Below are 14,219 nucleotides of genomic sequence, written 5' to 3'. Positions count from 1 at the left end.
CTTCTGTCTTGCTTGTGATTATAACTGGTCACCCTCTCCAGCTGAATGCCTCATTCTGTATCTTCTTTGAGTCACAAGCAGAACTGTACCTATTTTTCAAATTATGGAGTTAAGATATTGACCGCTTTTCTATAACTATCTTAAATATAACTAATTCACCATTTTTATAATGCACTTGTTCACCGAGCGACTAAATTTGACTTTAACAATCTTGTTTGTGGGTGTTCACAGTCAGCTAACCAGGTGCATATGTCAGTTCATGTGCATCACTTAATGCTCACTTACATTGAACTGCATTTGGAATTTTCCTCATCTACTTGGTTTGGAGTTCTTGTATGTGTTGTTGTTTTTTACTTTGTTCTCCGCAAATCTGGACAATATGCTGCTTAACCCTCACTCTAGATCAGGGGTCCACAAACTTTTTAAACAGAGGGCCAGGTCACAGTCCCTCAAACTGTTGGAGGGATGGATTATAATTTGAAAAAAAACAACATGAATGAATTCCTATGCACACTGCAGATATCTTATTTGTAGTGCAAAATACACTTAAATGCAATACAATAATTAAAATGAAGAACAATTTTAACAAATATAAACTTATTAGTATTTCAATGGGAAGTGTGGGCCTGCTTTTGGATGATGAGATAGGATTGTTGTTGTTGTTGTTGTTGTTGTTGTGTGCTTTCAAGTCATGACCCTGATCAGTGACATCTCCAGCTCATCCCCTGTTTGGGTATCAGCCAGCACGTCAATGACTTAAATCAAGAAATAGTTTTCTAAGATCCACAGAGACACTCGCTGGAACACCCCAGCCAGCAAGACTCCAAAAGTGGCAGGCTCAAACCCAGAACCTCAATCATTGGCTGATACCAAATGAGAGACTCCCTCCTGGGCACACAGAAAACTGGGCTACTTGGAAGGCGCTGAACAGACTGTGCTCTGGCACCACGAGATGCAGAGCCAACCTCAAGAAATGGGGCTACAGGGTGGAATCCACGACATGCGAGTGTGGAGAAGAGCAAACCACAGACCACCTGCTGCAATGCAACCGGAGCCCTCCTACATGCACAATGGAGGACCTCCTTGAGGCAACACCAGAGGCACTCCAAGTGGCCAGCTACTGGTCAAAGAACATTTATTCAACTACCAAGCTTGCAAACTTTGTGTTTTGTCTGTCTGTCTGTTTGTTCGTTTTGTTAAAAATGTAATACAAATGTCTGGTTGCTCCTGACACAATAAATAAATAAATAAATAAATGACCCTGATTGAGGCCCAGGTAAATGACCTTGGAGGGCCATATCCGGCCCCCGGGCCTTAGTTTGAGGACCCCTGCTCTAGATCACTAATGACCAATTGTAGACATATTGATTCTAATACTGATACTTGTTGCAATCAGACAACATATAAAGGTCCACAAATTGTCCATCTCTAATTGAGTCTCTTTCTTCTTTCAAAACCATTGCCAAACTCAACCGTTGTTGAGTCCTCATCTCCTAATGAAACTAACTAATAAAGTTGTTTACTTCCACTTGCTCTTCATTCTGCCTTTTGTTCTTAAATACTAAGCACAGTCAGGACATGAAATCAATCAATTGCCCCTGCAGATATATTACTATTAGGCATGCTGTTACGGCCTTAGAGCCACAATGACAAGCTCCGCTCCTTGAATGTCTGTACATCCCCTTCATATATTATCCATGTTTTTCACGGGGTACACATAATGGCTGGTGCAAATAAACTATTTTTATGCCAAGTGGTGTATGAGCTCCATGTTACCCAAGGGTCTCTTGTATACCCAGATTTTGATCAGCAATATCAAAGCCATATCCTCCCACAAACACTGACATCATCCAAATTTGTTGTTACTTAATCAGTAGATCATCACCCCACCCCTCCACTGGCAATGAAAATATTTTTGAGTTTCATTTTTGGCAGCATATGACAAACAAAGCATATCTTTGGGTTTCTGTAAGCTTTTTGGGCTGTAGGGCTATGTTCCAGAAGCATTCTCTCCTCACGTTTCACCTGCATCTATGGATGCAGACGAAACATCAACCCAGTGATTCTGCCCATGAAAGCCTTCGACAATACAAAGCATATCTTTCTTGGAGACAATAAAATGTGTTACAAGACATTACTGCCATTGCACAAGTACATATATTGGTCCAGATACATCACAAAGAGACCATAAAACCCAGAATCTATTATGCCACATGTTTTTTTTTTCCTACATCAGCTCAACAAACAGAAAAAGGTTTTCATCTGTTTTATTTACTGCTTCTCTGACAAACTGCATTTTGAAATTAAGCATTAAGCACATATATCTATTCTTCAGAAGCAAGAAAAAACAGATGTAAATTCTTACTTTGGTGTTGTTAGGTTTTGCTGTTGTGCAGACCTCTCACCTAAAAAGAGAGGGAGAAAGAACATTTTTTTGATAAATTACATTACATTCCCATTTTCCCATTCTCAGAGTAAGTTGCTTGAACAAAAATAATCAATGAAATTCCAACTGTACTTGACAGAATGATATTCTTAATATCATAGCAATAGGCACAGGTTGGTACACTGTTCACCTTATTGTGAGGAAAACAATTTTTTCATTCATTCCTTTTTCTTCACTTCTGAATTATACAATCTTGTGAGTGATGTTATTATTTTTATTTATTAAAAAAACTGTTGCATGAAAGCAAGCATAAAAGTAATTTATTAAAATCTAGAGGTTTAATCTATTATTTTACTTGTGTGTGTGTGTGTGTGGGAGGGAGGGAGTGGGGGAAGGAGAGAATATTGTTTGTCCAGTGCATTCTGTCTATTGGTGTTATAGGCCAAATGATTGCTAGATAAAAACATCTGGAAATGTTGCTTTTACAAGTAATAACATGTGCTTTTGAAAAGATATAAGCACAGTTACTAGAGATATTATTTTTCTCATCAAACAATAAATTTGAAATTCAAATCACAATAAAGCCTCTGTACTTTGTTGACCCAGAAATGTGAAATACTTGCCTAGTTCCAGTAAAGTATATTTCTCCGTACCAGCCTTTCTCCAGACATAGACCACCATATGTTGCTAAATGACAAATTCCATCTTTCCTACCCAACCTGAGCAATAGTCAAAGCTGGAAAGAATTGTAGTCCCATAAAATCCAGGAATCCAATCTAGGGGCCTTTCCACAGTATGTAGTTATAGTGCTATGATTTCACTTTAATTATCATATTTCCATTGTATGGCAGCTTAGGGTTTGCAGTTTTGGGTAATCAGAACATAATAAAATATATTTTGATTTTTTTAAAAAACCAACATTACAGATGAGTGCAAAAAGAAATGAGGTTAGCCAACTCATTTTCACACAGTTTCCACACAGGATCAGTTGAAAAAAAGGTGTAGAACACAAATTATATACAATGTTGCCAGCTACAACAGGTTCTCTTCCTCTTAGGGCCCTTCCACACAGCTTTATATCCCAGAATATCAAAGCAGAAAATCCCACATTATCTGAGTGTGGACTCAGATGAACCAATTCAAAGCAGACATTTTAGGATTTTCTACCTTGATATTCTGGGATATAGGGCTATGTGGAAGGGCCCTCAGAGAAAGCTGTAGTGCTTCACCAAACTATAAACGGCATGCATCCAAATAATGCAGCCATGCTAGGATCGTAGCTTTAGAACAGCCAAAGGAGTAAGGCCCCATCCACACTGCCATATAAAATCCAAATTATCTTCTTTGAACTGGATCATATGGAGGTGTAGACTCATAATCCAGTCCAAAGCAGATAATGTGGGCTATCTGCTTTGATATTCTGGATTATATGGACGTGTAAGAAGGGTCCTAAGTGATTGAAGAGTAAGTTGTTGAAAAGCAGAGTAACCCAATGCTTTTACCTCTGGCCAGAGTAGTAAAGAATGAGCTATTTGTCTTTTTCAATGTAAGGTTCACAGGACTAATCATCAGAGCATGATAATGGTAAAAGAAATTAAGGCCCCTTCCATGTAGACATATAACCCAGAATATCAAGTAAGATAATCCGCAATATCTGCCTCGAACTGAGTTATCTGAGTCCACACTGCCATTTCAAAGCAGAAAATGTGGGATTTTAGGCAACTTTGTGGAAGGGCCCTAAATTAGTTACTACTCCAATCACAAGGTTAGACTAAAGCACAAACCATTTTCTGGCAGGTACCTGTTAACACAGAAAGAAGTTTCCAGATAGCACTAAGAACAGTGCTTGATGACCATTTGCTCAATTTGTTTTGCTATGTTCATGATCATAACCATTACTGGATTATCATAGATTTAAAAGATATATGATTATGGAAGATTCGATTTCCTTGTTGTCTCTAGGTTTTCTATCCATCTGTGAAGTTCTATGATTGAATAAAACACTATTAGTGATCTGTTAACCATTTATGTGATAAGATTTTTAAAAACCCTACTCTCATTATATTTCATCTTGAGCTCCTTTAATCTTCCTTCCCTTTTCTTGTTGTTTCTTTCTGGCCGAACTAAAATATGACAAACCTAAAATATACTTAAAGTGAAAAAAAATGAAAAAGATACAAAATGCAACTGAACAGTTCCCCTAATTATTCTGTGTCACAATCATAATAGGCATTCTTCCAAAGGTAGTCATTAGCGTGGTAGTGTGGCTGCCTCCAAGACAATTTGCATAGTATTATCAATAAATCTTTGTACTATCATTTTGCTTGTAAAATCTGCCCATCTTTGTCACCATATAGAGCAGGAAGACCAAAAGAAAAGATCACTCCCTACAGATTAAATTACAGAAGGGAAGTGCATTGATATGCAATCTTGTTTGCCATGTAGATCATAGTAGAAGACTGCACATATCTACTGAAGGAAGTCTGGTTGAATCTAGTGAGAATTTAGTATTTTGTACAGTACTGAAATCAATCACTCATGGCTGCAATCCTAACCACAGCTACCTATATACACATTCTGGTGATATAAAAGTTTCTAATACTAATGCCATGTACAAAGATTGTAGGAGAAAGAATTTAGTGACTTCCAAGTACTATTACTGGCAAGAGCCGTCCTAACAGGATGGTGTACAACTACAAGAAGCCTAAACTCAGGCATCTAATGATAGAACTGCAATGACATGCGTGCGGCTAACAGGAGACTTCTGTTCTTTGAAATCCTCCTTGGCTTCACTCCATCCCATTGTCTGCACTTTCCAGTTCCTCGCACAACTGCTGTGTACTTGCCAGGGACACAGCAAAGGCCACTGGAGAATCAGATCTCTCCCAAACACCTGGTTCAGGTTCCACGTCAAGCTCAAAGGTAAGAGCTGAAGTTATGAGGGTGAGGAGAGCCCGTGGCTGCTCTTCTGTCATGGAAGCTTACATCTCCAAACTTAGCCTTGACTGACACATTATTTCCCCTGTGCACCCCAGTCTATTTTCTGGCTCACTAAGCTTATAAAACTCTGCATAAATTCTCCTTCTCAGTCTGTTCTGTAATCCTGTGAACACATTGTCTTCCTGTTCACTCCTTCAACCAGCAAGTGCCAGATGTTAGGTCCTGGAAACAATTTTATTTACGTTCAGGATGGGAGTGCGTGTGTATATGGGGGTGTTGAAGTTCAGAGAGCTGTGAAAACTGCAAGATGTTGTGGCTGGGCAGAAGTGCTTTGAGTGAAGCTGCCTGACTTAGGTAAGGGAAATTATTAGGGATTCTGTCAATCAAAAGGCAGTCAAACTCCCTTTGGATCTGTTCACTAAGAAGAGATGAAACCAGTTATACACACAGTCTGTAAAACTAATCCAGTTTTGATTGTTATGCTCATGCCTTAAAGGGGTTGTGCTGAGAACGGAAAACAGCCAGAGTGAAAATAAAATTTATTTTTCTTAATGTATTCAACCATATTGCAACCAATATTTTTCATTGGGTGTTTTCTCCTTTAAAGGTGAACGAAGCAAATCCCAGTGCATACAACCTTTCAAGTTTCCCCTCACAATTATTTTTATCTTCCTTTTTCTCCCAAAGAGAAAAATGAAATTTATTTTTAACTATTGTAGCTGGTGGCTTTAAAAAAGCACATGCAAATTCACATTTCCAAAGAGATAAACACAGTAGTAGCTAATTAAAATATTCACATATGCCCCAAACTGTCATAGGAATCATATAGATGCATGTGTGTTCTGGGTATTTATTCCCTTGCTCAGTCATGGAGACACACGCATTGCAAAGTACATTTAAGCATAAAATATCCAATGAGATCCCCATTTAGGCTGAAATGTGTTTGTAGGTGATTTACTGTATATTGCAATGTGTGTCCTCAACCACCATGTGAACCCAGAACACAATACGCCTTTACAAATCCTTGAAAAGGAGTACCTATTGGTTGACTTCTGGAACACACATCAGAGTTAAGAGTATGGAGCCAACTAAACATCCTTCAAAAAGAAAGAGCAGAATCTTGTGGTTATCCAAAGCATATTCAAGCTTCCAAGAAAATCAGTACTTCTCCTTAATGTTTCATCTATGCAAAGTCCCCTATTAGGATAGGAAGTTAGATTTGCCTTAGGTGGGAAATGAGCTTATACTTTCTCACTATTTCTGAACCACAACTTCTACAACTTCCTGGAGAAGCCAATATGACTCCGTCCTTGTCATCTTTCTGTCAGTAGGTCAAAACAATTTAATCTGGTCAAGCTTTTAGAGATGGACTGGTGTGGATTTTTAATGTTGTGCAGTGCTGTTTTAAAGGTTTGCAAACAGTCGTTTAATGGATTTTAATATTTTTAATATTTAAAGTTTTAATTGTATACATTGTTTAATCACTTTTTAGACAATTCTTTTATTTACACTTTTATTAATTTGTATATAGTTTTTGAATATGTTGTTAGCAACCTTGAGTTCTGTTAAATGGGAGAAATATTTGATATAAATGAATAATAAACAAACAAAACACCCACCAGAACTGGTTATGGAAACTGAGGGCCCCTTTACATTGCACAAAACCTGAGAGGAAGCGAGTTAAAGTAACCCGCTTCCTCTCAGGTTTCAGTCCCTATCCCTCACCCACACCTTGGGCTTTCCTAGATGTGGTGGATAGATGGCATCCCAGGTCAAACAAAGGTTGACCCAGGATGACATCCAACCCCTCATTTCATCCCCCAAAAATTACCAGAGAGGTCTGCCGGCAGCACAGGCCTCTCTTTCTTTCTTGAAAGAGGGGGAGGGGAGAGAAGGCAAATCCCCCCACCTCCTGACATGCCATTTTCTTGCACCAGGAGGACTGTAGAGGACTTCCAGCAGGCTTCCCCATTAAATTTTGGGGCCAAAATGGGGGCTGAAGGGCAGGTGGTGGGTGCCACTCCGCTCCTCTGGGCATTCCAGAATCCAAAGAAGCAGGATGGCTGTGGGGATTGACCCCCAGGACTACAGAAGCCACCCCAGAAGTCAGCCCACACAGGCCCAGCACCTGAACAAACCCAGGCCTTTCATCATGGCTCAGATTTATTGAGGTGTTTAATTAATCTGAAGTAGACTGGGAAAATCCAGTTCACTTTATTATTATTATTATTATTATTATTATTATTAACTTTATTTGTACCCCGCTAGCATCTCCCGAAGGACTCGATGCGGCTTACACAGGCCGAAGCCTCAAAACACAATACAGTAGAAACAACAATAACACAACAATACAAAGCAAATCAAAACAATAAGCAAAATAACGACAATGGCGATACTTCAAGACATTATTAAAAACTGGTTCGGCCGGCGCAATGGGGTACAAGGGTTAAAAGTGCTGAAATGGTAGGAGGCACGTCGGATTAAAAGTGCGGTGTGCAGCAGCGATTAGTTATGTTAAGGTGCTACTAGGACTTGGGTGGGAATTCCTAGTCTGAAAAGGCACAATGGAACAGCCAAGTTTTTAAATTCCTTCTGAAGACAGCTAGAGTAGGGGCCTGTCGGAGATCTTTTGGAAGGGCGTTCCAAAGTCGGGGGGCCGCTACAGAGAAGGCCCTGTCCCGTGTCCCCACCAAACGCGCTTGCGATGTAGGTGGGATCATGAGCAGGGCCTCCCCAGATGACCGGAGCGAGCGTGTGGGTTCGTAGATGGTAATGCGGTCACGCAGGTAGGGTGGTCCCAAACCGTTCAGGGCTTTGTAGGTGAGCACCTGCACCTTGAATTGGGCCCGGAAAATAAATGGCAGCCAGTGGAGCTCCTTGAACAAGAGGGTTGACCTCTCTTAATAATGAGCCTCGGTTAGCATCCTGGCTGCTGCCCGCTGGACCAATTGAAGTTTCCGAGCCATCTTCAAGGGCAGCCCCACGTAGAGCGCATTGCAGTAGTCCATTCTAGAGGTGACCAAGGCGTGGACCACCCCGGCCAGATCAGCCTTCACGAGGTATGGTCGCAGTTGGCGCACAAGTCTGAGTTGGATTAATCCGGGTTTACCTGAGGCATCGTTTGGATCCCCTGGTAAATGTATTATAACACATATAACACATTCTGTTGATTACATTTTATCCTTTACAGTTCTATACATTTATTACTTATACCTATCTATTTTCCCCCTTCCTCTTCTTCCCACCCTCCTCCCTCTGGGAACAGATGTGACTCTACTCATTGATGTATATTATTTGTTCGATCATGAAGATTTTTTGGTTTAGTTCCTTACATTTTTCTTTCCCTTTTGCTCTGACTATAAGCTCTTTCCACTTCAACTCCCAGTTCTCCTTTGGATGTAGTCTTGGAACATATCCTCTGATAAATATTCAAACCATTTTTAAATTCCCATTTCCTTCATCTTTCCATCCAAAGTCAACTGTTGCTTGCATAGCTACTATCATATATCTTACAATTTCAATCTTGTATTTATTGCTCTCATTACCTTCAATTTGTTGGGTAAAGAATTGTTTTTTTGTTTAATTTAATTTTTCAATTTATTACCTATCACAGGTTTTGGGCCTGTCTGGAAGGGCCCTGAGCCTAGTGGGAACCGCATTTGCAAGGCTACAGGTTTCTCATTTATGTCCTGAATATGTGAGGAAGCACCTCATAATACACCATGGCTCTAAATCTGGGGACTTGAATTCTATCTGATTGTTCAGCATATGAAGTTTCCACTTAGGACCTCTCTTGCTACCCAGGATTGGTAAAAACAAGACCCCTTGGAGCCTCCATATAATTCCTAGCATATAATCATGGGGGTGGGAATGGAACAGTTTCTTAGAGCTTTGTAGTCAAGAAGGTGGCATAATGATAACTCTGTCTAGCATGGCAAAAAAAAATCTTTATGTACCTACCCTTCAATAAATATTGCAGCTCATCAAATGGCTTGTTTTGAATGAATTTCCCAGACTGAGCACTGCTGCCACACTTCCACATTGTCACTCTTTTCTTTCTACAGTCTACATCTTGAACAAGGTTGATGTAAATGACAGAGTGACAAAGACCTTGTTCTTTACACATGAGTATGTGTAAATATATATGTATGTACACACAGAGAGAGAGAGAGAGAAAGAGAGAGAGAGAGAGAGAGAGAGAGCTGGCATTACATTCAGTGTAGTATGCTCAGATACAATGGGATTTCTTCAGTGGGAACTCCTTTAAGATTGCATCCCAAGGTATTTGTTTTCAGAGATGTAATTAAAAGATGTGCCTGCACAGGGCAATTCTTTATCAAGCCGTGTGCATGAATAGTTTAGATGAGAAATGTAAATGAGAACTCTACAGGAATCCCCTTGTGAGTAGCAACTGGGGAATGTGTGTAGTGTTTTACTTCTTGGACCATTATATGCCAGGCATAAGTGCTGACCCAATTTTTGTTATTCCCAGAAATAATGTTCCCTTGGAGAGCAGCAAAGAAAGAGGGCATCCCATTTGGAATGTATTACGAGCCTATGAGGGCAAAAGTGAAAATGTGTAATATCTATTTTAGTTTTATCCCTTCTCCTCAGACTATCTGGAGATAAGTATGCTTTAAAAACAGCTCACAGATGCTCTCTCTGTTCATAAATACACTATTGTTGCATATTTATAGCTAATGGTTCATCATTTTGATGGGTGTAATCGGATGATGGCCATATTTGAAGGATTGCCATATTCCACTTTCTCAGATCTGGGCTCATATATTTGCATGCTACTCTAATTTATGCTAATCCAGTACACTTATTGTGATATTTCCCCCCAATATGTTTCAACCTTAATATATATATATATTTACATTTACAATTAAATTGAGAGAAAAAGTACAGAGCAATGTTTAGAATGGTGGACTTGTAACAATAAGACCCATGTTACAGTCTCTTCTTTAACATGGAATTTATTATGTGACCTTGGATCAACAACACATCTTGAAAAACCTACCGTATTGGCTTTTGCTTGCTGCTTGCACTCTTTCATTCACATCTCTCACATTCTCTTTTCTTCTCACTTCACTTCAAACTCTCACAATGCCTCCCAGTGTGGCAGTTTGCACTGTCCCATTGCACCTTTCACCCACATTCCCTTCTTTTCCTTTCCTGTCATCACTCTCTTTTACCTCTTAATCCTTCATCACCTTGCTTCAATGCTTCCATCTCTTGCTTTTTGCCCCTTCTGTTCATTTCACTCTCCCTTGTCTCCCATTCTATCCTTCACTTTACCTTCCTCACTCTCACAGTGCACCCCTCTTCTGCTTATTGTATAATGTCACCTAAACTACTTATTGTTCTTTCTCTCATACTCTATCTTGCCTCACCTCACTCAAGTTTGTGGCTCACTCTTCCATTTCCTCTTGCACTCTACTGTGCAAGAGTACTGTGCTTGAAAAGCATGGTTGACTTGTTTCTTTTATAACAAACTCAGAGGAATGCCTCCATATTTTACTCCATACCGTTACTCCAACTAGTGCTAGATACCTTCTTTTAATAATAATTACATTCCTCTTGGAATCTGGGGTAGATGATTATTCAAATTAGCACTGAGTGGCATGTCTAGAATCTAGCTAAATTGTCTAGCCAAGGAGAACATATTTCTCCTCCACTTCCTGCTCTTCTCCACCCATTTTTGTTATCCTTGAACAAAAACTCTTGTTCTTTACTCCTTCCCAACCATAGTCAGACTGATAATTTCCTTTCATTTTACCTAGTTATGTAAAATAAGCTAGTGGTTCTATTTCCTGGCACCTTGGATTATGCAATGTCAGCAGTCTGGGCACGAAGGCAACTTAATTTTCTTATTTGAGATCCAGGCATGTGGAAATATCTGAAGGCCTCTTCTACTCAGTCTATTTCTTTTTTCTGCAGCATCCATGGCACCACAGAGGAGTGAAGATCTTTTAGAAAAAAATCCAGTTGTTCCTCCCACTGTTAAGAGGACAGATTATTAGGAATGGGAAGCAGAGGGCCAGTTCAAGGTTCCTCAGACTGTTGGGGGAACCAGACTATAGTTTGAAGGGGAAAAAAAACACAAAAGAGCAATACAATATTTAAAATGAGGAACAATTTTAACCAATATAAGCTTACTAGTATTTCAATGGAAAGTGTGGTCCTACTTTTGGCTGATGAGGTAGTCAAGTTAATTAGGATTGCTGTTGTTAGTGTGTGTCTTCAAGTCATTTCAGATTAGGGTGATCCTAAATCTAAAGTTTAGGGCAGGCAGAGTCATTTACCTTGGAGGGCTACACCTGGCCCGTGGACCTAAGTTTGGGGGATCTGCATTAGGAAAAGTCAGAGAATGCTAGAGTTTCTGTGCAATGCTGGAGCAAGCTTGCATTCCAGGAAAGTATGGAAAACTGGGTCAGCTGTGATTTGAAGTGGTCTACTATCCACATGGCCAGGCACCGTCATACTCTTTTCCTATGCTCTGTAGCACAGGGAATAGAATATAGATTTTTGTTCCTGTCACCAGACACCAGGTAATGCTGGAGTTTCAGTGAAACTCTGGAACAGTCTCGCAATTCAGCTCCTTTTCCTTGTGCTTCTAATTAATGATAAATACATCATTCCTTGCTGTTAGCAAAGGTGTCTGGTGACAGGAACAATAGTCTAGGTAAAGATGACTGTCCATTGGAGTTGAACCACATTTGGCTTGACTGGACGCTTTGCTGCAGTTTGGGAGCAGAACATCTCAATGGAATGTGGGTCTGGTCCGAAGAAACAATCCTATGGACTGACCCCAGATTTCTTGACATTGTAGATGTCGCTCTAAGTCCCATGCAGTTGTTTTTAGTCTGTTCATATTGGAATCTTTATTTTGGGTAAAACCTTTAAAGGACCAATTATATAACATAGTAATTTAGAGATGCAAAACCATTTCCACTGCTTTTAGTTTTTTAAACAAAATTAGCTATTACAACTTCCTGAAGCATGTTTTGGGACAAAACATATTGCATCAGAAATTAGTACCTTTGAGAGGTTTGTTGTATGTTAAGTGTGTACCTTATGGAAAAGTTGTATAGAAAAAACATATTGACTTCCACACAAGAGGGAAAAACAAAATCTTACAGACCGTAGCAGATAAAAATGAGATTTAAAAGCAGGAGCCATTTGCAGAAACATAAGTAAACAAATATATTTTCACATTCCCAGTAGAAACAATGCCCATGGTTCTTGTGGTTGTTGCTCCTCCCTCACTACTTTCAGATTTTAACCCCCCCCCCCCCAATACAAAGGCAACTGCAGGCAACTGCTTATTTTTTATGTTATTGGTTTTTTTTAATTCCTATTGCCTATTCACAGCCATGAATTTTATTTGTTTGCTCCTGGACCTGTGGTTTTGTTAAGAATAAACTTGTAACATTTTTCCTCTCTATTTTTAAAATAGAATTGATTTCTTGTTTTCTCCTCTCTTTGTTGCATGAGTTCATGCCAATCCAAATCTAACTACTCTCCTTGCCTTTCCATGTGTTTTTTAGTTATACTCTTTTTGTTGACTTAAATAATGGAATATGTTGTATGCAAATGATAGAAGAAAAGCAAGATTCAAACATAGAAACTAAGAGAAAGAAGAGTATTCGGTAAGCACTTGTATCCCTATTGTTTCCATTTTTTTGCTTGTTGTTGTGGGCACTGAGACAATATATAGTTTAATATTTTAAATGAAAAGATTGCTTAAAGAGAAGCTTGCTATACTGACTATTTTACAGTGGAGTTCTTGAAGAGTCAGTAATATATTTCCTGTCAACCCAGCTTGGAATGCCAGTGGATTGTAATAGGTTTCAGTATTTTATTTATTCACAATGAAAATATGACTTAAATTAGCCAGGTTCTGTCTCGGCTTGAGTTGATTAGTAAGATTTACACAAGGGTTGGAAAAGCAATTTTCTCAATTCGGAGATGCCAACCTGTCAAAAGCTTAAATCAAGGTGATTCTCTTCAAGTTCATCTTGCATCAGGGAACTTTGTACAAGCATGAGGAAGGAGTAGCTGGCTATTTATTGCTTTTCTGAGATCAAATTGAGGCATGGAAAAAGCAACGAGTAACACAATCTCTTTCTTCACTTTTATTCACGTCCTTTTATGTATTTTGTATTTGCACTGTTTTCCTAAACATATATATATATATATATATATATATATATATATATATATGGCTTGGGTAGGTACGTTCGAAAGCTTCTTAACTCGTAATTAATTTGGATTAAATTTACTTTTGAATCAATTTCGAGCCATGCAGGAAAAGTGGGAGGAGCAATTCCGAATTGAAGCAACTTACCCATTGTTCAGAATTATTTTCGGATGTCTAGTGCAAGTTTTAAAATCTTCCCTCCCTGGTGGCAAGCGGCACAATAAGTGAGTCGGCATTACCCCACTTCCGGTCCCTGGCCTCAGCTTAAGTGGATGAATTTCTTCTCTCCTCCTGCCGGTCACATTTGCTCTGCTGCTTCCCCCCTCCTTCCTCCTTCTTCATCATGCTGTCCTTTCTGGGCACAGCTGGGGCTTGCTGCTCCCGAAGGCAGCCTTTGGCCTCTTTCCTCACTCTGGCCTGCACTGAGCAAGGAGGACACAGCGGGTGCAGCACTCACAGAGACCTGCCTGCCTTCCTGCCTGCCTAACCTCTTGCCTTCCTGGACCAGGAGGTTAAAACTATCATCATCATCATCATCATCATCATCATCATCATTATTAAGAATGGATGGCCATCTGTCAGGGGTGCTTTAATTGTATATTCCCAGAATGAAGGCAGAAGGGGGTTTGATATTATTATTATTATTATTATTATTATTATTATTATTATTATTGAGAAGCATTATAA

General features: G+C 39.4%; 1 protein-coding gene across 46 annotated transcripts in view; it reads right to left on the bottom strand.

Annotated features, from left to right (window-relative positions):
• PTPRD (protein tyrosine phosphatase receptor type D) overlaps positions 1 to 14,219 on the bottom strand; it is a 1,485,253-nt gene that overhangs the window by 526,511 nt on the left and 944,523 nt on the right. For all 46 annotated transcript variants that reach the window (XM_060762309.2, XM_060762310.2, XM_060762317.2 and 43 more), the window contains one exon: positions 2,366 to 2,405. The gene's annotated coding sequence lies outside the window, so the exon portion shown is untranslated. The remainder of the gene's footprint in view (positions 1 to 2,365; positions 2,406 to 14,219) is intronic.

Source organism: Anolis sagrei, chromosome 2 (assembly GCF_037176765.1).
Source record: "Anolis sagrei isolate rAnoSag1 chromosome 2, rAnoSag1.mat, whole genome shotgun sequence".
In the NCBI taxonomy this organism is placed as follows: Eukaryota; Metazoa; Chordata; class Lepidosauria; order Squamata; family Dactyloidae; genus Anolis; species Anolis sagrei.
The sequence above is the reverse complement of the archived record's forward strand: the minus strand, read 5'-3'. Positions and strand labels throughout refer to the sequence as shown.